Source organism: Poecilia latipinna, unplaced genomic scaffold (assembly GCF_001443285.1).
Source record: "Poecilia latipinna isolate Pla-1442-1.1 unplaced genomic scaffold, P_latipinna-1.0 Scaffold1109, whole genome shotgun sequence".
Taxonomy (NCBI): domain Eukaryota; kingdom Metazoa; phylum Chordata; class Actinopteri; order Cyprinodontiformes; family Poeciliidae; genus Poecilia; species Poecilia latipinna.
The window spans coordinates 181,131-192,563 of record NW_015113725.1 but is presented as its reverse complement, the minus strand read 5'-3'; the positions used below and the strand labels follow the sequence as shown (position 1 = coordinate 192,563).

General features: G+C 40.1%; 1 long non-coding RNA gene across 1 annotated transcript; it reads left to right on the top strand.

Annotated features, from left to right (window-relative positions):
• Window positions 1–1,976: 1,976 nt before the first annotated feature.
• On the top strand, window positions 1,977–2,700 carry LOC106959685 (uncharacterized). Its single transcript, XR_001427416.1, has 2 exons — window positions 1,977–2,503; window positions 2,583–2,700. It is a non-coding gene; the product is annotated as an uncharacterized LOC106959685 (long non-coding RNA).
• The last annotated feature ends 8,733 nt before the right edge of the window (window positions 2,701–11,433 follow it).

Genomic DNA, 11,433 nt, shown 5'->3' with positions numbered 1-11,433 from the left:
GTACAAACATTAGCTATGTCTTGAAAATAAAACAAGAACCCACAATACCTCTAAACTCATTGTGCTCAGCTGTCTAATCCAGCAGGTACAAATAATCCACACTTTCCACCCAAAAGACTACAGTCATATAAACACTGAAAAGTTTATATGACTGCTGGACAGTCATATAAATATATCCAATAAGACCGAAAACGTCCCCTACGCAGAAGTTCAGCAAAAATAGAAGTAAATATGCCTAAGACTGAACACAAATAATTGCTTTCAGATGGGGGTGGGCGATATTGAAAAAAAAACAAAGACGATCTTGCGATATATTTTTTAAATACCTTAATGATATTCCACATGTTGTGAGATATATATATGATCGCACGTTTAATGCGTCACATAAAACACAAAATAAATAAATAGAAATGTAAATTAAATTGCCGTAAACAAAAAGCCATCTGAGATCAGCTACCAAATGGAAATAAAATTACTTACAAAAATTTAAAAAATTTATAAGATGATAAAAGTGTTTCCCCCTTATGTCTATTTTTAAACGCAAAAAAATTGTGTGCAATACTAAGAATCTTGTTTTAACTTAAAAAGAAATCTTCCTTTTAAAAATGCTCAACACCATATGTTAAAAACCCTAAAAACAATAAAAGCTTGTGTACACTTCTTAATGATCTAGAATTTTCTTCATTTTCATTTCTTGTCACCAACATTTCTGATGGAGACTGTCACTGTTTTGATTTTTAGCTTTGTCCTCCATACTCCTTCCCACAGCGCCTTTTTCTTTACTTTACCAACAATGGGTTTATTGTTTAATTATTCTTTTCCCCAAAATGAATATTTGATTCCGAACAATAAGCACCTTCAGCTCTGACTAAACTGTACCCAGAACTGGTTGCTGGTTTTTCATGAAGTGACACAAAGACCAACAGGGCAAACATTACTACACGCAAATACCAGGGAGCAATTTAGAGCTGCCAGTTTACTCCATTTTTACTTTCTCTGCACACGATCGTCATCCGTCTTGTTGGGCCTCGTGGTTCACCGTCTCTTCAGTACAGAGCAGGTGCTTCCACTGTGTCACGTTAAAAATCCTCCTCAGCTGTTTGTGCAACGCACACTATAAATCCCATGTGTCCCACTATATAAGACTGAGACCGACATAATTAAAAATTAATGCAGAAATATTTAAATGACCCAATAAATTAATCAATTAAGTATTAAGTTAAAAAAGAAAAACTTAACCTCATGTTATAGTATTTGATGCTCATGGTTATTTTTTTTTTTTTCAGTTTAGTTAAAACAATCAATATATTTAAGTGCATGATATAAATTTTTACAAATTTTGAAGATATATTCAGTTTTTCCTTTTACTATTTATTTCTCCTTTTTAACTTTATCTTTTTAGTTGGATTTGTTCTTCCTACATTTTCTGTCCTCTCTTCTTTCTTTACGGTATGCATTTTTCCTCATTATGCAAATGAGGAGGAGCATGGTCTTTAGGGTTTAATTTCTGCCTAAAGACTGCTCTAATGGCCACAACAAAGATGGCGACCTACAATCAGTTTATCAATGACTTAGTAACTTTATTTGTGCTTTTACACCTGAAGTGACTAAGGGTGATTTTACATCTGATTCCGTTTGATTGGGGAGCAAAATTGCAACATTTGTTACATTTTCAGCTGGAGCGGTTTGCTTTCACACAGTACTGTGTCGAACGATCCAAACTAATTAAACAAGCTGTTCCCGGGCTCGCCTGTGGCGGTGCTGCACCGAGATCTGCTGAAGGAATCGACACAAAACTTCTAAAGAAGAGGCAACGCAACTTTCTTCTTCACAAAACGTAAACAAAAATGGAGTCATGTCAAATTTTAGAGGTTGTAGGATTTCTTCGCTGATATACATTACTGTTTTGGACATTGTTTTTAATTATTTATTTTTGTTTCGGGAATTCGAATAAAAAATTCTACAATATTGTCATGTTTCTGGCCCGTCTGCCTGCTATGTTTGTCCCCGCAGTTCCCACCTCTCATCAAGCTCATCTGGTTCACCTGCATGCTGAGTGCAATCAGGCTCATGTTTCCCACCTGTGCACAGCAGTTATATTCAGCTCTCAGGCAGGCAGACGGTGCCAGATTTTTGAAAGCCTCAGAGTGAGTAGATATCCAGCATTTCTTCCTGACCTGACCCCGTTCTGAACACTTTTCTGCCCCTCGGTTTTGCCTGCCTTGTCTAGCCCTCGTCGGATTCTCCACTGGCTTCTGTTTTCTGGACGCGCCCCTGTTTCTGTCCTCTGACCTCTGTCTCCTGCCTCGCCCTTTGGATTTTGTCTGCTAGTAGTTGCCTGAACGTGCTGGACCCTTTTTCTGTGCCCTGACCACCGCTCTCTGCCTGACCCTCAGTCTAGTTTTACTCTGTCCTGCCTGCTCCTAGCTCCGTCCCTCCCTGGAGCTGCCACTGGTTGCCAGCCTTTGTGCTACCTGGACCACCCATCCTCCACAAACGCTAGGTAGGTTAGTGGTTCTTTTCTGTTCAGCTTGGCCTCTTCCCCAAGTATACAACCCTCTAACCTTCCTCTCTGTCCTCAGAGGTTCCTGTTCCTTTGCTGGTGGCTGCCTGTCCCTTACCCCGAACTTCAATAAAGAACTTATTATTTTGTACTTTGTGTCTGACTGAAATTTCGGGTCCTCAGTTCTGATCATTACAAATATGGTTTTGTTCACCATATACAAGTCGCGTGGTGCTGAGGATGTGGTTGTGTTGGTGTGAGTCAGGTGCAGTCATGGTTTTGTACGTACTTTACATTGATAGTGAGACTGTTTCAGACCAAATAATGCCAGACTAAAAGAATAGCAAAAACAAAAGAGTCAAAACTCGCACAGAAACATAAAGATAGAACCCTAAATAACCCATCTCGACAGTTTATGAGGCAAAAAACTAGAGAAAAAATTGAATTGGGAACAAGTTTCACTTTAAAGTAGGTAAACCATTTATTTGCATTTGTATGTTTCATATAACAATAACCTCAAGTGAGAAAATTTATATCGATGTGATGTTTTCAGATATATCTTCACTAAACTGATCTTGCAGTAGCTACATCTGCATATGATTGCATCAGTTCTCTCATTATGTGCAGAGTTATTCTTACAGTGTGGCTAAAATACATGACCATCTATCATGTTGCCTTTCTTGGCTTATTAAAACAGGGAGCATGTGGAAGCTATGAGTTTGCAAAGCTTTAAATAACACAGTCAACTGCTGGATGATTCCAGTCCACATTTCTGTGGAAACACTCTTTACTTAGAGTTTTGGACTGGAATCTGCTCTGAAAATCCACCAAACCAAACCCAACTGCTCAGATGTGACCTTAATGTTTGTTTTCTTGGCAGCCCATGAGCCACACTATGTTTTCAGGGACTAGACTTTAACCAGAGACGTTTTTCTAACTCAACACAGGCTTGTTCTTACACCCGCTTCATCCCGCACTTCATGTTTTTTGATGATGGGAAGGAACAGGAAAATCTGTTTGCTGAATTAAAACCCTGCCTTGCATAATTGTGAAGTACTCATGTAGAAGGAGAAAGTATGGAGGCATAGTAAAGAGCTGTCCCCAAAGTAATGCCACACACTCAGGAACATGTAGTTGTCCAAAATCCATTGGTATTGACCCTTTGCAATGTCACAGGATCAATTCCGCCGTCTATGAGCCCTCACCAAGTGTGCTACGTTCACAGACAAATTAGCTCGACTCGAACAAGTAGAAACCATGGCTAAGCTGGCAAAAACAGCTCGGGAAAATAATTTCAGTCGCTCTGTTCAACACTCCCGTCTCTCACTTCTGACGTCCATCATGGCGCCTGGAGTGAGTAAGTTACATAGTTGCAAAGGGTCAATAGTGAAACATTGAGACCTAAGAGTTTTACTAGGCCTAAGAGTCTGAGCCCAGCTCCTGTAAAACATCACAACACCCCAACATATTGATTCTGTATTAACACATTTCACTGTGAGCAGCAGAACATGACATAATACCAAACGTTTACAGAGTTAAACGTATTGAGGCAAACACGTTGAGCTTTATGCTCAACACAGACAGAGCATTCTGTGTTTTCCAGCACCTTCCGGCAGCTTGCCTCTCTGTCTCTAAGTCAACATCACCACAGACCAGCTTGAAGCCAGTTTAGCTAGTTTTTAAAGCGTCGATTCATTATGGCCCCAGGTTAGACTGGGTAAATGGTCCCCCAGCTACCGGCCCGGCAGGATAAGTAAATGAAGAACAGGCCAGCTGTTCTCTGCTAGGACAGAGACCGCAGTCTGGCCCAGAACGGCCCCACAGAATACGATACCAGCTGTACTGGTGGATAACACTCAACAAACATTGGGTCACATTACAGTAGTCCACCTATGTCCTTGGAAATTACATACATATGAGCAGAAGTGGAAATCAGTAATGATCAGGTACTCAGTTCTCAAGTACTGAGTACCTGATCATACTGATAAAACACAAACACATATAGATCTATTTATGCTTGAAATATCTTCACTTGACCTCCAAATGTCTCAGCGGTTAAACAGAGCCTGCGTGCAAACAAGAGGTCTTACTTTAACATAAACTATGTCTTGTCCATTTGTAGTTAAAATATGTTTTTTCTTCATTCAGTGAATTTCCTTGCAGCAGGTAAAGTATTCAGAAATTTTACTCAACTAAGAGTAAGTGATACTTCATAATACTACTCAGGTAAAAGTAAAAAGTACTGTGGAGTAAAACTACTTCTGAGTGCAACAGAGAACCTTTGGGGTTGTGGTAGGATGAGAGATTATCATCATGGAGACGCAAGTCGACCAATCTGTAGGAACTGCATGACGCCATCGCTCCAATAAGTGTAAGTATAGTCATATTGAATGAATTAAGAGGATATGTGTTCTAATAAGGCTGTTTTGTTTAATTAAAAACACCTTTTGAAAATGTTAAATTTTAAGCAGGTATTAAACATACTTTTAATTAAGCCCACAGTTCTGTCCAGCTATTTCTAATTTGTGTTCCAGCTGTGCGAAGGTGCTCTTTGGTACATTTTGACGTAAATGTCAGAAGTTATCTGTCCAGTGTATGAATCTGTGATGTCTACAATGTGAAAAAGGAAAGAAAAAGAACAGGACAAAGATTATTGTAATTAGATTTTGAGTTTCTGTCCAAAAATCTGAAATGGAAGGCCTTGTCTGCTATTGAGGGCTAGCAGTTATGGAAGGAATGTTTCCCAAATAGCTTTTGAGGACACCAGAGCAATTATCCTCAGTCACAAATCACTTAAAGCCTATTGTTTGCCCTGACACAGAGGCTCATCACAGCACAGAGGCTCTTCACTATGATCTGCCTTTGAGAGTGTACATAGGCTAGTGCAGAGAGTGCAGGGGTCACTGCAAACCCCAGTTTTAATATTTAGGTAAGACAAAAAAAAATTAAATGATCAAATTTTGTCCACAGCTCAATTTGTTGGAGTGATTTTGAGTAGTTTGAACAACACAGTTTTGTTGAAGAAGCAAAAGGAATTTGAAGTTGTCAGTAGTCAAGGTGTTGGCATCATGTGACTGACTGCCTGTGTCCTGCAACCAGAACATGCAAAGCAGAAAAAGAAAAGTTCCAATTAATGTTTGACTGCACAGACTAGACATGTTGATCTAGATTTTCAGTTTAGACCTGCCAGCACGCTTTTACCAAGAACAATCAGGTTAAAAAGTTATGTTTAGGAATTTTCAGAGCATGAAAAATAAGAAGAAACTATAAACCTAGTTTAATCGGTCTTTACTGTTACCACTACTGATGTATAAGAAAAAAAAAAACGTATTTGAAATAAATAACACTTACCCTGGTGGGAGGGCAAGTAAAGCCTGGTGACCTGCCAGGCTTAAAATACGCTGGAGGAAACCCTGCCGTGATGATGTGACCATGATTCCACCATGTGACCTTGAAATTAGAGCCTTCAAAATTTATGCAGCATGGATGAAAGCATTGAGTCAGGTGGACAGAAGCAAACAAGCAGGTGAAGATGCTGGTAAAGTGGCAGGAGACTTACAGGTGATGCAGTGGCTTATGACAATGACAATTATTTTGCATAGTTTTAAGGCTGGTGCACTAAAAAGTAAAAATTATGTGTCTTTGTGTTGTTCATTGCAGTGGCGCTACAAAGACAGATAAAAAGTGTGAAGCTAGTGGCAGCGTAATAAACTGCAGGTCAGCATTGGATTTCTGGGCATTCCTACATGCACTGTGGAGACAAACTCCTTCTTGTTCCCCACATGGTCCCTATCCAATGGCAACCCCCGCTCCCACCTAACACACTACTCTGTGTTACATAACCAGCACCCCTTTTATCACACCCTCAGCTTTTTTTTGGCAGAGGTCCCTCATTCCATGCAACAGTGTAACCTCGCAAGCTTCAACAAGCACCACACAAAAGCAAGCACTGAAGAGTTTTGCAATCAGAAGCTTTTTTAGCTCGCCTCGTGATTACTTTGGTGTAACATTTACAAAGAACAGGTTGAATTTAAAAGTGTTCCCCAGCCTCTTAAAAAAATCCAGAAATTCCTACTAGTGTGTTAAAGTGACTTTGACCTCCTGATGTCGTTGCGTACAGTATGCGATGGGGACACATGACTCCGACACACACTTTTCCGCGTGATCATCATACACCTCAACAGCATCTATTTTTATGTTTTGGATGAGATGCAGAGCTCTTTGAAGGCTAGTGAATGCTGAATAGCAACCAGAGAGACAAAAGACTTGGATGTAATGTGAATTGGCAACAGAACTCTGCAGTGAGAAGTCAAACTGAGAGTTAAAGTTACATTTAACAGGTTTATACATTTCTTTTTATTGCGTCTCCAATTCTACATTATACTCTATGTATCATCTAGCAGCCAACACTACCTTTTATGTGAACATCTGTCATATTGAATATGGTTCACTTTTTTGTAAATGTAAATAAAGTGCATGATGGGATGTTGGTGGCACTGCCGATGGTGGTAGGAGGAGTTCGTCCTGTAATCGGTGGGCAGCAGAATATTTTCCCAAAAATCTCGTAGATCATTAAGATCGTTTTTGGAAAATACAACACATGTCACTTCTTAGTTCTTTTTGACCAATTTTTTCCCCACTTTCTCTTTTTTATTGTTTAATCATGAACTCTGACCTTAACTCAGGCAGATGAGGCATGTAGAGCTTTAGATGTTGTTCTGGGTTGTTCTGTGATTTCCTGGATGAATTTCCAATGGTAGGCTGACAACTTCATGGAAGATTCACCACTGTTTAGTGTTTTGTCCATTTGTGGATGACGGCTGTCATGGTTGTTCTCCGGAGACGAAAAACCCTAAGAAATATCCTTGTGGCCTTTTCCAGACTGGTTGATGTCAATGAATGTTTCTTGTCTGTCCTTCCGGTTCTTTAGATAGAGTATACTGTTTTGCTGTTTGAAATCATTTGCCCTACTTCTTATTGTCAGGCAGATTTTGCTTATGGCAGATTCCTGTTTCACCAAGGAGAGAGGGGTCAGTTATATTTTTACATATGGCCAAATGGGTGCTGATAACTTTTTACTCCATTTTTTTTAATTAATTCATCATTTGCAGGATTTTAAAATTGTTTGATTTTCCAAACCTAAGAGACCACACATATGACAATGAAAAATCATGGATATAACAGGCTTGGTTCTACAGTGCGTGGTGTGCAGCCACATGCCAGGAGCAGCAGACCACACAGGGACAAATTTCACACACAAACACTCAGATGTCAGACGGGAAACCTCGCAAAGCCTCTCAACATCCAACTTCAGAGTAAATACGCAAAGCAGCATTGGACGTACGGCCATGAAGGACCGACACCAACTTAAAGCTGCTGTAACTATTGATTCAACATATACTCTGCTCTGGAGCATATCTTAGCTCTGGTTCCAGCAACAGGAAGAGGAGAGGTTTCTGGATGAAAACTTTGTGATATCACGAGATCTTTAACTTCCCAGGAATTGTATAAAGCTTTTCTTTTTGACCTTCCACCTGAAAGGATGACATCAGAGAGACTGTGCAAAAATCCTTCATGGCAGAGAAAGGCCGTTCCTGAGCCCAAAACTATGCAGGCGGATGTGTTGCATTGATCAGCTGCAGGAGTAAACCTTAATCCTGGTTTATTCAGAGTTTCTGCAGGAAGAACCTTCTTTCTGCAGGTCTGTTGTCAACCACTGATGCTACATGAACGGATAAAATAGTCCTGGTGATTGTTACTGTAAACACGACCTAGATTTCCACCAGTGTGTATGTGTGTGTTGGAGTCTGTTTTCCAGTTGCGACTCTGTTTTGAGCAAACCAAGCGTGACCTGGAGTAAATGGCGTGGGACATTCAGAGCACTAGGAGCGAAAAGGACCTTTGAAATCCTGTGAAAAAAGCATTTCTAGTTGTAGACTGGCTGGTAGAACTTACTAAATCACTCTGTGGGTTATAGATATGCACACTGAAGCATCACGGTAAAATGGTAAATGGCCTGTACTTGTGCAGTGCTTTATCAAGACAACTTTCCTTACACTGTGAGGACATGATTGGATAGTTTTCAAATTGTATCCGTGTATATGATCCTTGTATGAGGGCTTATTTTGGGAGACTAGAACAGCCATACTGGTTGTTTGGCTCTACCTCCAATAGCACGACTGTAACTCAGTCTTCTGATCATACACCATGTGCAGCGCTGCTGCTTGCATAAATTATCCTCCACATGTTGACAAGTTGTGACAAAAAATAAAGCTAAAAACTAGCTCGTACATGAGCATGATTGACAGCACAAAGGCCCTCCTCCCAGCTCTGATTTGTTGTTTCTGCTGAATCAAATTAAAAAATTACTTTATTTGATCCCTATGGGAAATTAAATAGCATGGCAATAATGGGAAAAGGCAGATGAGCTCCGTTTTTGAGTCCTGATTGTCATGATCTCAGCCCCTCAGCTCCACCTTGACTGTGCTGATTACTCATTACCCTCACCTGTGCTGTGCCCTATTTAAACAGCTGCTCGTCACCAGCTCAGTGCGAGATCGTCTGTTGCCCCAGTCACAGCTTTCAAGCCTTGTCTCATGTTTCAAAGTTTTCTGATCCTGCCTGTTTTTGACCACAGATTTTTGCCTTGTCCTTCGGCTGCTGGAGGACCTACTGTTGATGTACCCTGCCTGACTCTGACCTTGCCTCAAGTTTTTCTGATTACTGGATCTTCATTGCCTGTGGCCCTCCAGTGAATGAACCTGGATTGTCCCTTGACTCAGCCTCTGGTTGGTGGATTTTGTCCCTGTCGTCTGTTTGTCCCCTGAGCCCTCAAGTCCTCCCTTTGCCCATCCACCTTACTCCTCCCCGGCTGGATCCCAGACCCCAGTGGACTTCCCCCTTCCTGACCAAGCAGCATGACCACACCCTGCTTAGCTCCTTCTTACCTTTATTTTTGAAATAAAGACATTTGGTGAACCAACTCTGGTGTTGGCTGCGTTTTGGGTTCTGGCTGATTTCGCTTTCCGTTACAATGATATACAGTCTTAACAAAAACTTTAAAAAAAACTATTTTTATAGAAGTTACATACTGAAGTTCCCTGAAGAGTATTCAGGAGATGCAATTCCACACAATTCTGCTGAACTTCCATCTGCAGAGCAAAGTGAAACCCTTCAGATTACAGAAGAGTTGACCTTTGCTGACACAGCAGAACTCATACAGCCTGACCGACCATCACAACAACAACATATGTACTACAGCTCCCAGCAGACCTCATTAAGGCACGTTCTGCTGCTGGGGGAACAGAGCGGTGCCCTGGCTTTCTACACTGGCCTACATCGCTGCCTCTCAGGCAAACAGGGGCAAAAGATCTGCAACCAGAATAAAGGACCATTGTCCACCTCCTGCCCACTCCTACTCACTGTCTCCGTTCATCCTTCAAACGCTGCCAGAACAAGGCCTGTGCCAAAATCAACCGGACCTGCCTGGGAATGTTGAAGCTGGTTTCAACATTTTGTTTAAGAGTTGTAGTTCTGAGCGCAGATGAAAAGAAAAGCAACAAGATTTTAGAAGTATTAAATCTGACCTGAAAGATAAGATGAAATGAAATCAAAAACCTCTCACTACTGCTGCAAAAAGGCTTTCTTCAAATATATTCCACTCCAATCACTATATTTAGGGACTCTGAGCAAAGTTCCAGCAACTGGAACTAGTTCTTATCCTTTTGACATTAAAGGTTAAAAACTATTTTTCACAGAAATATTCATTTTTGTACAGAAATGTTCCAAAATCTCACATCAGTATTTGGTAAAAAGTCTACTGAAGAACTGAGTAACTGATCAGATTATCAATCATTTAATATTAAAAAAAAATTACATAATCAGACAGACCAAAATATAAAGTTAAGTGGAAACTTTGGTATTTTAAGGACAAAAGTGACAATAAGTCAAAAAAAGTAACAGAAAAAATAACAAAATCAGACAAAGGAACATTTTTACAAATCAGTTTCTTTCAATAATAAACATATAAAACTTTAACAAAAACTGTAGCTGTGTGTCTGTGTCTGGTAAATTTTTGGTTAAAACATGCTTCTTCATTCAATGGGTAAAAAATCTAGAAATTTAGCGATTGTTCATAATAATATTACTCAAGAAAAAGTAAAAAGTGCAGCATAGTAAAACAAATTTTTTTTTAAAAGAGTTACTCAAGTAAATGTAACTGAGTAAATGTAACTAGTTACTGCCCAACTCTGCTCATGGACAACCTGTGTTGAAGGAAAGGATTGTCCATTCTGTTTTCCACACAGGCACAGAAACCATGGCAACCGGCATAACTTCACAGCATTAGAAAACACACTGCAGAGTGCTTGGTCAACACTGATCCACATCCAGGATCTGTAATCAGTAATCAGATCTTTGCTCCCATCACACTTCACTTCCTCTGTTCTCTGACTCCATTAAAGGTGCCAGCTCTCAAGGTTGAGCCCAACAGTCAGTGTTGTGCAAACGCAGAATAAATTAAGTAATATACTCAACAAGATTAAGATCCTTCATTTCAGTCTGGTGAAGGTTAGGATTAGGAATATACTAGTAATTGTTTCGGTCAAGCAGAAATTATAAATACTAAAGCTGATGGGACTCAAAGTCCTCAGTTGGATTGAAGTACAGCGATGTGTGTATGCATATACTTGTATATGCTGCCTATAAGGGACCACATTCACTACTTTTACCCACAAAGCAAGGTCATTTGTCAGTGAGGACATTTTCCTGGTCCTCAGTTTTCTCAGTCCTACTATGTTTACAGGTAATGTGAATGTACTGGTAATAGTTAGGTTTAGGAAAAATGTCTGAGTTAGGTATAAATGCAGTTACTAAATGAATAGGCAAAGTAAAGTCCTCAGAATGATAGAAGTACAAGTGAGTGTGTGTGT